This window comes from Felis catus, chromosome D3, assembly GCF_018350175.1.
Source record: "Felis catus isolate Fca126 chromosome D3, F.catus_Fca126_mat1.0, whole genome shotgun sequence".
Taxonomy (NCBI): Eukaryota; Metazoa; Chordata; class Mammalia; order Carnivora; family Felidae; genus Felis; species Felis catus.
Genome location: NC_058379.1, coordinates 50,178,064 through 50,191,264, shown reverse-complemented (window position 1 = coordinate 50,191,264; position 13,201 = coordinate 50,178,064). Strand labels below are relative to the sequence as shown.

The 13,201-nt window shown below is 41.1% G+C and overlaps 1 protein-coding gene across 2 annotated transcripts in view; it reads left to right on the top strand.

The window, feature by feature from the left end:
* The window catches only part of CDH2 (cadherin 2), a 214,504-nt gene that overhangs the window by 183,123 nt on the left and 18,180 nt on the right, over nt 1–13,201 (top strand). The gene's annotated exons all lie outside the window — the stretch shown is intronic.

Genomic DNA, 13,201 nt, shown 5'->3' with positions numbered 1-13,201 from the left:
CACATACCAGGCATTCTACCAAGTACATTATATGCTATTATCTCTTAAATCTTTGAAACTTGTGATACTATTCTATGAAAGTCTCTACTTTTGTGATAGAAAACAGAGCTAAAGGTGATGGGACTCTCAAAAACAAGTAAGAAGTGATAGATACAGGATTTGAATCCAGGTCTGTCTGATGTCACAGCCTAAACTAACTGCTCTGATATAGTTCCTCTTGCAATTACCTGGAAGATACTAATGTAATCCACAAGACATCACCATGACAAGCATTTTTTTAGATACTTTGTTAATTAGGTTATTTCCATGTACAAATGCAAACTTTGGGGCTGTGGTCAAAAAAAGAGCCCAGAGGGGCACCTGGGTGGCTCAATCGGTTAGCATCCGACTTCAGCTTGGGTCATCATCTTGTGGTCCATGAGTTCGAGCTCCATGTCAGGCTCTGTGCTGACAGCCCAGAGCCTGGAGCCTGCTTTGGATTCTGTGCCTCCCTCTCTCTGCCCTCCCCCGCTCACGGTCTGTTCTGTCTCTCAAAAATGAATAAACGTTAAAAAAATGTTTTTAATAAAAATAAATAAATGAATAAATAAGAACCAGAATTCTTGGGTCTTGGATCATTATCAGTAAATTCAAATCTACTTTGTCTTAAATATATATGTAGACATTTGTGATAAGACTGTTAACTTGAATAAAAGCAAATTTTCGTGAACATATTTTCTCTTCTCTACTCATTTGAGGAAATAATGTATCACTTTTTGTTTTACAAAGCAGTTCACATCCTTGTTGTGTTCAGTCTTTATGGCAACCCGTTAGAGTTTTCTATTTTACACTTGTAGCAAGTTGTGTGATTTGCTCTCAGAGTTTGTAACTGGCAAAGCCAGAACTGAGACCCACGTTTTCTGATTCCAGATTCCATGCTTGGTTTACAGAACCTCAACTCTTGCATTTAGAAGAGATGCTTATTAAAATATGTTGAAAACTTGACTCATGTGTAAAGCTGCTTTGAATACTGACTAATTAAAGTGGCTCTATAAATATGCCCCAGGGTTTCTTGCTTATAAATGTCTTCGGATATTAAAATTCATGTTTGGCTTAATCCTTAATTAATCTATCCTTTCACTTTCCTGAGCTATGTTCAAGATCAGCAAACGTGTATCGATCACGTTACCTCCTAAGTCTACTCTCGGTATTTTAATTTTTTATGTCATTGTGCATAACTTTCTAGGCATAAATCTAAACCCGACTCCGTGAAGCTTCAGTATAAATGGTACTAACTGGAAGGCCAGCAGTCATAACGGGATCTTGCGTAGAATTGGAGGCCCAGAGGCAAGAGGCAAGATCGTTCTCAACATCTGAGAGTTTGGATCAAGGCACTCACTGCCACCTGATCTGCCTCTCTTTCTCCCTCCTCCCGTCCAGTCCCTTTGAGAAATTGTTTCATGAGGTTTTATTGTTGTAGTTATTTTAGGAAGGACTGATTTCCTTTATTGACTTTATCCACATAGATTGATTCTTGAGATCAAATAGTCGAAGTTATCTATTGCCAGGTTTATTAAAATCATCACCATAAATCTTCAGCCTCTTCTTTTACTGACCTCTGAAGTTTTCTTTGCCCCTAGCTAAGCTTTTAGGCATGAATGTTTTGTTTCCTACTCACTTCCCCGATAATCCAAGGATTTTCCTGGAACTTTCTCTATATTGTCTTCTGTGTCTAGTATCTTTATTTAGTATTGGCCTTGCGATGGTATCTCTTGGTAGCCACTTGGTTCTTTGGTTTCATGCTCATCTAGATCAAAAGCCTGTGTCCATCGTGGTGTCTGTGTCATGATTTCCACTTGCAGTCCTCATTATAGAGAAAGCTGTGAGAAAATTACATAACGGGGTTTTTATTTATTGTATGATTTACCTCATAACAGCAGAATAAAATATGCCCTGTAGGAATGCTACACCGAGGGTTCTGTCTCTTCTACCTCTGAAGTGGTTCGTGAAATCCATTTGCTTATCTCCATCACCAAGGCCACTGCCCTCACTTAGAATCATCACTGTTCCGCAATAGCATCCTAATGAGTTTCCTGTCTCTGGTGACACACCTCCATCAGCTCTCTGTCAGTTACCAAATCCGGACTTCCTCTTCAGCCTGACAGGGCTTTGGGCCTTTGGTGCACACCCTTAGCGAGCAGATAGAGGGTTGTGGAAAGAGTTGTAGACACTCCCTCAAGATGTGAATCTGTCAAGCTTGTCCACTCGTGGCCACTAAAGTTTTCTTGCAAGTCTGAATGATTTGCCCTCATGTTCCTCTCCCTACCTTTCTTGTTGTTGTTCAGGACATAGTTTCTAAAAATATTGTATTTATTGGCTTTAGTGCTTCCCTTTTATTGAAGTGTAGTTGACACAGAATGCTATATAGTTTCAGGTGTACAACATAGCGATTTAACAAGTCTTTGTGTTCTACTGTGCTTATCACACGTGTAGCTGCCATCTGTCACCATCCAACGCTGTTACAATACTGTTGACTATATATATTCCCTGTGCTGTAACTTTTATCCCTGTAACTTATTCATTCCATAACTAGAAGCCTGTACCTCCTTAATCACAGAATCCACTCTCTCCTCCTCCAGAGATAAAAGCAACAATAGGTCTTATTTTTCTTAGAAAGAGCTTGTTAGCGTCTTTATTTTTATTCAGTGGACCTCATTATGTTCTCAGTTATCTTATGGTTTCAAAAATCTGTGATGTGGTAACTTACCTGGCTTATTCTTTGTATTAGAATGTGAATAATAGTCCCATGAGTTCCTATATCCCAACGAGAAGCAGAAGGCTTCTTATAAGGTTTAAGAATGTAACCAACCATGCATATCAATAAAAGCATTTCCAGCACCCGGGAGCCTCTCTTGTATCCCCTGCCAGGAAGGATGCTGTCTGGCAAAAATAACCAGTATTTTTTATTTCCATCACCATGGAACAGCATAACTGGGCTTTATATTTCATTATGTAAATGGATATCGTATAGTAGGTACTTTTTGTTTCTGGCTTCCTTCACTCAGACTTCTATCTGTGAGATTCATCCATTCTATATACAGAAGTAGTTCATTTTTATCATTGCTGAAAAGTATTCTTTTGTAGGAATTAACCACATTTTATTCATCCATTCTACTATACTTGGACTGAGTTCATACAATTGAATTGTTACGAATAAAACTGCTATGAATATTCTTTGCGCGCACGTGTGTGTGTGTGTGTGTGTGTGTGTGTGTGTGTGTGTGCATTTCTATTGGTATGTCCTCAGGGATTGGAATTTCTGTATCCTAGAATGTGTCTGTGTGCAGCTTTAGCACAATCTTGCCACTTTTCCAGAGGGACAGTACTGGTTGGCCCCTCCCCTTGCCATGCTGGTGCATGATGGTTCCATTGCCCTATGTCCTCACCAGCACTTGGCTTTTTTCAGTCTTTAAATTTCAGTCACTAAGATGACATGTGTCTCTGTATGATCTAATCAGGATGTTCCTACTGACTGACTTACCATTTTGATCTCTTTGTGAGGTCTCTGTTTGGCTTCTGTGTCCCCTTTTCTATTATGTTGTCTGCCTCTGTCTTATTGATCTGTAGCAGGTCCTTATATATTATGGATATCATTTCTTCATCAGATAGATGTTTTGTCAATAGCTGTAACTATTGTAACTATTCTGTAACTTGCTTTTTTATTCTCTTAATGGTGTCTTATGATGAACAAAAGTTTTTAATTTTAATTAAGTCCAGTGTATCAATTTTATTCCATTATGGTTAGTACATTTATGTCCTTTAGTTTAAGAAAACTTTTCCTACCGAGGTAATGAGTTCTCCTTCTGAAACGAAAAGTAAATAAATAACATAAAACAAAACACAACAACTTCATGTTGTCCTCTTGAAGCTTTATTGTTTTACCAGTCATACTGTCTGTGATCTATCTCTAATGGATTATTCATTTGGTATAAGATACTTATCAGAGCTCTTTTTTGTTTTCTTTCTTGATATGCAGTGCTATTTACTGCAAAGATAGCCCTCTCCACTGCACTGTAGGGCCCACTTGTCAGAAAGCAGGTCATTCTACACGTGTGGGTCTGTGGGTTGGCTGCCTGACCCCGTACTATTCTACTTGTGCCATCTGCCTGTTCTTGGGCCACTACCACCTGTTTTCGTTGCTGTCACTTAGTAGTGTCTTCATATCTTTTTGTACAGATCCTCTAACTGGATTCATCAAGATTTGCATCAACGTTCTTGGTGGAATTTATCATTTACCTTCTTTTTCCATAAGGAAAACAAACCCTTTGTTTAATACTCTTATTTTCTTTACTTAAAAAAAAATTTAAGTTTATTTATTTATTCTGAGAGAGTGTGTGTGTGAGCAAGGGAGAGGCAGAGGGAGAGGGGGAGAGAGAGAGAGAACCCCAAGCAGGTTCCACACCATCAGCACAGAGCCCAAGGTGGGGCTTAAACTCACAAACCATGAGATCATGACCTGAGCCAAAACCAAGAGTTGGGCGCTTAACTGACTGAGCCACCCGGGTGCCCTAGTACTCTTACTTGTTTTGCCTTCCTTTTTTTTTTTTTTTTTGAATGTTTATTTATTTTTGAGAGAGAGAGAGAGAGGGGGGGGGAGGGAGACAGAGGATCTGAAGCAGGCTCTGTAGTGTGTGCAAAGAGCCCGAGGTGGGGCTTGAAATCACAAACTTGTTAGATCATGACCTGAGCCAAGGTCAGACACTCAACCAACTGAGCCATCCAGGCACCCCCCAATACTCTTACTTTCTAAGTGAATTTAATCCAAACACTTTTCCATTTTCTAAATAAGATGTTATTGCTTTAATGTTTTTCTTTATTTTTGAGAGAGAGAGAGAGAGAGCTTGAGCAGGAGAGGGGCAGAGAGAGAGGGAGACAGATGATCTGAAGCAAGCTATGTGCTAACAGCAGAGAGACCAATGTGGGGCTCAAACTCATGAACCACAAGACCGTGATCGGAGCCGAAGTTGGACGCTTAACCAACTGAGCCACCCAGCCACCCTGTTGTTGCTTTAAATCTTAAAAGTATGCTCAGTTCCTGAGAAGTTCAGTTTTGTGAAATACATTCTGTTTCTATTTTCCGTAATTCACGTGTGACGCCCTGTTAGAAAGTGTATTTCTTCTTTTTCTTAGTCGAGACACAACGTTCCACTAGTTTCAGGTGTATAACCTCGTGATTCAACGAGTCTGTACGTTATGTTATGCTCACGGCCAGTGTAGCTACCACCTGTCACCAGAGGACACTTTTACAATACCATTGATTGTATTCCATATGCTGTGCCTTTTATTCCCATGACTTATTTCTTTGTAGTGTGCATTAAGCCTTTTTAGCAACAGAATATAATTCATACATTTTTATTAGTTTTGGGGGGCAGATATTATCTCTTTACAAGAGTAAGCCTCAGACATGGGATTACTGCCATGTTGCATTCTCGAGGAGTTTTAGTCGATTTTTATTACACGTAGGTAGTATTTTATGGAGGATGTGGTGCTGCCTCAAGATGTGGATGGAGACCGTGCCACACCAGGCAGACGTGGCTTGTCCTATTCAGGCAGTGGTCTTCTCGATGTCTCAGCTGGGCAATTCCAAAAAATTACCAGCGTTTTCAAAGGATGGGCAGGTCTCAGAGGTTAGTTGAGGCAGTTGGTAAATGCCAGGTAACCAGTGTGGTGACAGGTGCTGGGGATCCTGAAGACCTACCCTCAGGCTGGCTTGGCCAAGATTCCTATTTTTCCTGCCAAGAGAAAAATATCCTTCTTAAAGAGCTAACTGATTAGAAAGAAAACAACGCAAAGCAGTCCTTTACAAGGGTAGCCCTGACCTTCCTGGCCGCTAATTAGCGTCTCTAGCTGTCTAAGCTCTGTGCCAAGATACAGGTTGCTAATTTCTTTAACAAAATAGGTAAGAAGCCTAAGAAAAATGACAACAACTCATCTGTGCCTTTTGTCTTGTGTGTGATAGACTTTGACCAGTGCTTGTAGATCCTCTGCTCTGGTTCCGGTTATCAGGACCCTAGGTTGGTCCCATATTGGAAGCGAGTGTTAGATGTCCTCTGAACAGGAGCATCTGTTGGCTGTTGGACAGGCAGACGCTTTTAGTATATGTCTGCTCTCTTTTTAGAGGGTGAGGTTCCTTCTTTATCTGCCTCACTGCCATAATCAGCAGGGCTTTTGGTGGTTATCAAGCCATGTTTAATTACCCCCGTTAGTAAATGTTCATTGGTGCACTTTTGGGCCAATGGAGCTGGTTGCAGTTACTGTGTAGCTTTTGATGTTCTTTTCAATGAGTTCCGTCCATATTAGCATCACTAATAAAATCTGGGTGAATGTACAATATAGCCAGTGGCTCACTTTTCATGGAACCATCCCTTTAGCCGCAGGATAGGAAACGGGAACTGTTAGCTTTCTGCTCTTTAAAGCTTAGACTTAATTACAATTGCTTCTATATTAAACATTTGTGGAGTGTGTGTTATGTTTACAACACTCACTGGTGCTCGCTTTAAACAACCTCGACCTAAATCACTTACCATTATACAGTTTCATTCTCCATAATAATAGCAAAAGCTATTGTTCGGCGTACCCTATGAGTTAGGCGCTATACTTACTGCTTTATATATATTGTTTCGTTTGACCCTCCCACAGCACAGCAGAGTTGGGACACACTGTTGGGAAGTAGTGAAGTGGGGATTAAATGCCTGTCCAATCTGAGTCCAAAGAAAGTGGTTTGTTTACCGGATCCTGTCCCATCCTTGGCAAAGCTCAGGCTCAGCCAGGCAATTAAAACAATGCCTTCCTAAATGCCATTTGAATTTATCAGAAGAAGTGGACTCTGGGATACCCAGCAGCTTCCTCTGCCCTTAAAATTTCACTTGAAAATTTTCCCATTCTGAGTTTGGGGCCGAGGGACTCCTATGGGGACTCTGGATCTGTGAGAGAGGAGGCCACTGTCCATGTTTCACAGAGGTTTCACAGGTGACAGTGAGTGGTCACAGGGATCCTTTGGACCATGGCTGCTGACTCAAGGGCAGCATTAGGGGCGCAGGGCTTGCAAACTCAGCTGAGGTTAAAGCTGACACTGGTCAGAGATGGTCATTACAGAAAGTGAGAGTGGCCACCTAAGGGTTCCACATTGGTTTTCTTGTGGTCACTCTTGGACTCTTGGCCCTTACCATCCCCTGCATACCTGGTCCATCTTCCCACACCACTGCTGCTGAGTGTTAACACTCCAGTCGGCTAGAATTTTGTCTCTCACTTTCTTCACACAAGACCCAGCACCTCTTGAGCTCAGAAGCTTTTTCACATCACAGGCCTGTGAGGACTTCTTCTGAATTCCCAAATTTGGTTTCTTAAATTTTAGCGTATTGCTCTAAAACTAGAGTTTTTCTTTTGCATCAGAGATGGTTCTGAGCTCTCAGAGAAAGTACCTGATGAGGCCTGATGATTTGAGGGACGTTTCTGAAAGCTGGATTCTGTGTCATTTAAGAATCACACTTCAGGAGTGTCAGAGTGGCTCAGTCAATTAAGTGTCTGACTCTTGATTTCAGCTCAGGTCATGATCTCACGGTTTGTGAGTTTGAGTCCCACATCAAGCTTTGCACTCACAGTGGTGAATCCGCTTGGGATTGTCTCTCTTCCTCTGTCTCTCTCTACTCCTCTCCCACTCGCATGCACGTGCTCTCTCTCTATCTCAAAATAAATAAATAAACATACAAAAAAGTCACACTTCATAGACTGTGCGTGGGGAGGGACGGGCATGTGCTCATAAGATGTCCATAGCTGTGTTTTATTCAGCTTGCAGGGTATAAATTTTTTTTAATCACATAAATTTTGGATCTCACAATCCTCTCGAAAAAATTGAAAGATCTAGAAACATGACTTGCATTCTGCCTTGACAACAGTTACTGGAAACCAAGTAGAAGATTCTCTCTTTAAGCAGGGCAAGCATGTTCTATCATTGTTTTTCTTTTCTCATTCTCATTCCAGACCAGCTTTATTGACTTATGTTATAAGCCAATCCTTTATAGAAATCTATTTTTGTTGACTCTGATTAAATTACATAACAATTATTAGGCTTTGGATTAACAAAAAGCAGATTTCTACAAGGAGGAGGTACCATAGTGTTCTGAAACCGTGCGACAATTTTCTGTTATACTATTTTTTTTAAGGAAAAGAAAGTGGATTGGCCACAGATATATTTAACCAGATGAATTAGTTAAAATAGGCTAGCTGCTATAACAAACTAAAATTTCAGTGATCTAAGCCTGGTGAAATGTATTTCTCACTTAGTGGTAATTGGGGTTAGGTCATAGGAGTTGGGGGTAGGGAGGGAAGGTTCATCCCACTCCACACAGTCATAAGGGACCCAGAGGATCAGAGACTCTCCGACTCTCCACATGTTGCTTTCAGGGTCACCCAGCCATACCTGCAATCCCTGAATGACCAAAGGGCAGGGAGGATGATTTGTGGAGACTTTTATGGGCTATGCCTGGCACACATCACTTCCACTCCCCATTCCCTAGGAAGTATCTGTTGGCTGTGTGCCTAGTAAGTAGAAGTAATGGGTTCTGTGACCAGCTGGGAGTCTCTGCCCCACCCTGTTAGGTATTTGAGCGTACAGAATCTTTTCTGAGACTGAGAACAGTTTTCTCATAGGACCCACCCACACTAGATTGCTAGCCCACGTGCATTGTTTTGTGACCCATCCAGATATGTTGGAAGGAAGTGGGTCCCTGGACACAGGGGACACACAAGAGGTGCAGCAGCTCATGAAAGTGAGACACTGTAGGTAAGGCTCTTAAAAACCAGGGAGGGCAACTTTACCTTACCTGGTGAATGCTCCTCATATATCCCAGGGAGATACTAACGTCTTCTTGATCAGGGACCAGCACTTGTGTGTGTAACGGATCACGTGTAACTTCAGGGTAAGGGATCACATGCAATTTCATGCTCCTAGTCCTGATAGGAGCTCTTTTTAGTGGCCCAGGATTTCAAAACCCAAAAGATCCAGATGTAATTGCTCTATGAGTTACCATCGACTTTTTTTTTTAATGAAATTGATTCCTTATGTTATTTCTGGAAATTAATGTCAGTATTTCTGTAACTGAGATCCTCAGAATCTCTTTGACACCACTTTCAGTGGAGCTCAGGTGCCTGAGGTGAGGTAAGATCCCACAGTTTCTGTGACCCAGGACTTGGCTTTGAGGAATGGGGACTCTGAGGGTTGCTGACTTAGTTTCTCCTCATATTGCATGTTAAACTGCAGTAGGATTGAACCCTACCTGTACCTCTATACCTATGACATGTGACTTCACACTTCCATGGCATTAGTCTGTGGTCTTCACCTGCCCAACTCTCTTTAGCCACCAAGACTCACCTCAAAACATCTTCCCTTGGAATCCCAAGCTGCATCAAGTGTCTCTGCTCTGTGACCTGCAGCATCCCATGTCTACTTTGTTTTGAACTTTTGCGTCTAGTCCTGCCCCCGATCCTAAGCTCTGTGAGGGCAGAGATTTGTCCTATTCACTGTTTTTCCTGTACCTAGGACATTTCACACCTGACGTGTGCTCACAGAATGTATGTGCATTGGGCCTTCTTCCTGAACCTCTTAGTTTTTTTTTCTTTTTTTTTTTTAATTTTTTTAATGCTTCTTTATTTTGGGGGGAAAGAGAGAAACAGACATAGTTTGAGCGGAGGAGGGGCAGAGAGAGAAGATCCAGAATCCGAAGCAGACTCCAGGCTCTGACCTGTCAGCACAGAGCCCGATGTGGGGCTTGAACCCACGAACCATGAGATCATGACCTGAGCCGAAGTCAGACGCTTGACTGACTGAGCCACCCAGGGACCCCTGAACCGCTTAGTTTACAAGTCTATCTACACAGTTAATTGAAGCGGTACACTGATGACGACTTCACTTTCGTTATTTGAAATCTGATGTCTTCAGGAAAGGATGATAACATTCATAAATGCTAGCACTCATTACATATGCAGACTTTTGTGTCAGGCTCTGTGCTGTGCCTTTAGTTTGTTTGCATTTCTCTTACAGTCTTCCCAGCAGTTCTACGTAGCAGACCTGTTCAAACCCAGGTCCACATGGCTTGAGAGACTAAACTCCTAATGGATTTGCTGGTGGCCATGTGATAGATGTTGTATTTAGTGGTGCTGATTTGTAGCAGGCAGGTGTTACTGGTAGGACCAGTGAGGTTGGGTGCTTAGCCACAGCCTATCAGAAGACCACTGGTAATCTGGCTTTAGAAAAGAGAGAGAGTAAGACTCAATTAATTGATTAAGCATGGCTTGCAGTATTGAGCACATTTTAGCATTAAGAAAGGTAGAATCCAGAGAATTCTGAGCAGCCAAGTTACTACAAAAAAAAAAAAAAATCCATGTATATAAGCTGTGTGACAGGAGCTAAAATTTTAAATCCAGGCTGGCTGCCTAAATAGCAGGTTGGAGTACAGGTGTGAGAAAGCCCCTTGAGACCAAAGGAGCCACTTCTCTGAGTCAAGGGATCTTTGCTTGAACCAGTGGTCTCCATGGACTTCCTGCCAGTCTCAGGAACGCGCCCCAGTAAAAGCAACCAAGCCAGACCCTCCGACTCAAGCAGAGAATGACATTATATAATTTAACGCTGGTGTATTTGATTCTTTGAAATAACTGTTTTACAAAATCTTTCTGCTGTATAAGCAAACTGACAGATGGCTGAATCTGGACGTAACAGTGGAGGCCACTTTCAACATTTTTATTGTTGGCTAAAGCACACTCTGTTATGTTCCCAAGTTATTCATCCATTTAGACCCACCTGCAAATACTAGTATAAGTTAGTTATTCAAAGACTGATATTGATTTCCTAAGAGGAAACTTTCACCAGGGCTTGGATGAGTACATTGTCATTCCCTTGGTGCAAGCTATCTTCAAAACACATGACATGTGACACATGTTGGTAGGCTACAGGCAGCATATTCTGAACTGGTCAGGCCCATTCATTCCTAACCAGGCATTAAGTATTTTTAATGTGCATGTGATTTGCACATGAGCTTTTTATTTGCTATTCCTGTCACTTTGTGGGAATGAACAAAATATTTATGTAATTCACTTTAATATTCATTCTTCCTGACTGATCATAAATTTAATACATTTAATTTTATTGGAATAGAAAATTATCAGTATCCCAGTAATAACAGTGATAAAGATATTGAATGCCAACTATGTGTTCCTGCTATGCCAGGGAAACGACGCTAAGATACTAAATGGTATTTGCCAAAGTTCTGCCAGCTGGCCAAATCCACTGACTTCTTGTTTTTATAAATAAAGTTGTATTAGAACCCAAACCATGCACTGTGTCCATTGTTTATGCGTTATCTGTGGCTACTTTTACACTATAGCAGCAGCAGGGTGGAAACAGTATAACAGAGATTATACAGCCCCCAAATCCTAAATTTTTATTCTCTGGCCCTTACAAAAAAAGTGTTGCCAACCCCTTTAGTGGGTAGGAAATAGGGAGCCCTCATTAGTGTTTTGTCCAAAGTTTGAATACTCTGAAGGTCAACATAGGAAATTTATGAAACCTGCCTAAGGTCACACAGTTAGATATGGTGAATTCAGGATTTGAATCAAGGCATTTTGATTTCAGAATCTATGTTTTTCAGTCACCATACTATGTTCCCTTTATATGTACATTGTCTTAATGATTATGTCTCTAGGAAGTTCCAAAACAATGTGACTTAAAGCAGTGAAGGATTTTTGATGCTCTGTTGCCATATTCCCGACCAAATATTGTTATTTCTTTATTACCTATTTTTAGGTTTCCTCTAAGATAGAATACTAGGTCAGGCTAACACAGAATGACTTTGATTTTGTCTGAATGGTGACATTTGTATTTTTCGTAAGAAGAAGTTGGAGCTTGGGGTGGGAATATGGCCTGAAGATACATTTAGAAAGTACTGTCTGTGTCTCCCAGACAGATGTCCTTGAACAGGTTAAGAAGTGCATTCATCTGGGGCGCCTGGGTGGCTCAGCCGGTTAAGCGTCCGACTTTGGCTCAAGTCATGATCTCGTGGTTCATGAGTTCAGGCCCCTTAAAGGGCTCTGTACAGACAGCACAGAGCCTGTAGCCTGCTTCAGATTCTTTGTCTCCCTCTTTCTCTGCCCCTCCCCCCTCTCAAAAATAAATAAACATTAAAAAAAATTTTTTTAAGTGCTTTCATCTTTATAGGGCTGTACCTGCATTGTGTGGAAAGGGTGGGCAATGACAAACATTAGTATAAAAAACGAATTTCAGATGTGAAGAGAAACATCTTTCTGAAGCCTGATTACTCTGCTCAATCCTACAGGCCCTGCATGGTCACATGCTCACTTCCTCCAGAAGCTTACACTTTCACCTTCCATATTTATATAATTGTTTATATAGGTATTCTATTAAGTGTCATCATTTTTGAATGGATTCTTTTAAAAGACAGTAGACAAAAGCTCTATGAATAACTGCATCTGTGACCCAACAGACTCTCCAGAATGTATTTGTTGAATCAAATCCAGTGGAACTATATTTGCAACCTTTTTCCAAAAGGATACTCCCTCATTTTACAATTGGAAGTGAGTTGTGATAAAATTTCCACAATGCCAGTGTCTGCAACAGAACCATAATTTTGCGCCAAAGAGTGAAACTGGCTCATTCAAAATTCTGAAGACAACAGTTTTGAAAGAAGCTGTGACAGGGCAGCATGAACAGTAAACGATGGAGGTAGAAACCGTGGATGCATTCGTTTCCCTCTTAATGGGGACTCGGCTACATCCCTTGTGGGAAGTGGAAACTGGCTTTCTGGTGAGATTACAATGCATATGAAAGCAGAGAATAGAGGTCCTTCATCTGTCCCCAAGTTATTTTATCTCTATTAGGTTCATGATTCCAATCAGAAAAGCTTTTAGCAAGTCTTTTGTTTTAGGGAGGGGGGCTTTAATAATCCCCAGACTCTACTTAGTTTTCCGCCTCGTTTCACCTGCGTAGATAGTCACCATCATAACTGTATCTTGCAGGGGAAGAAAATCAGGTCTTAATGTAATTTACATAAAGCTTGCAAGGGTATTTGACTTACTTGTCAGCAGTTGTATGGTAATGTGTTGACACCTTATCACTATTTTATTCAATTATTTTAATGCCAGGAGCTATAGG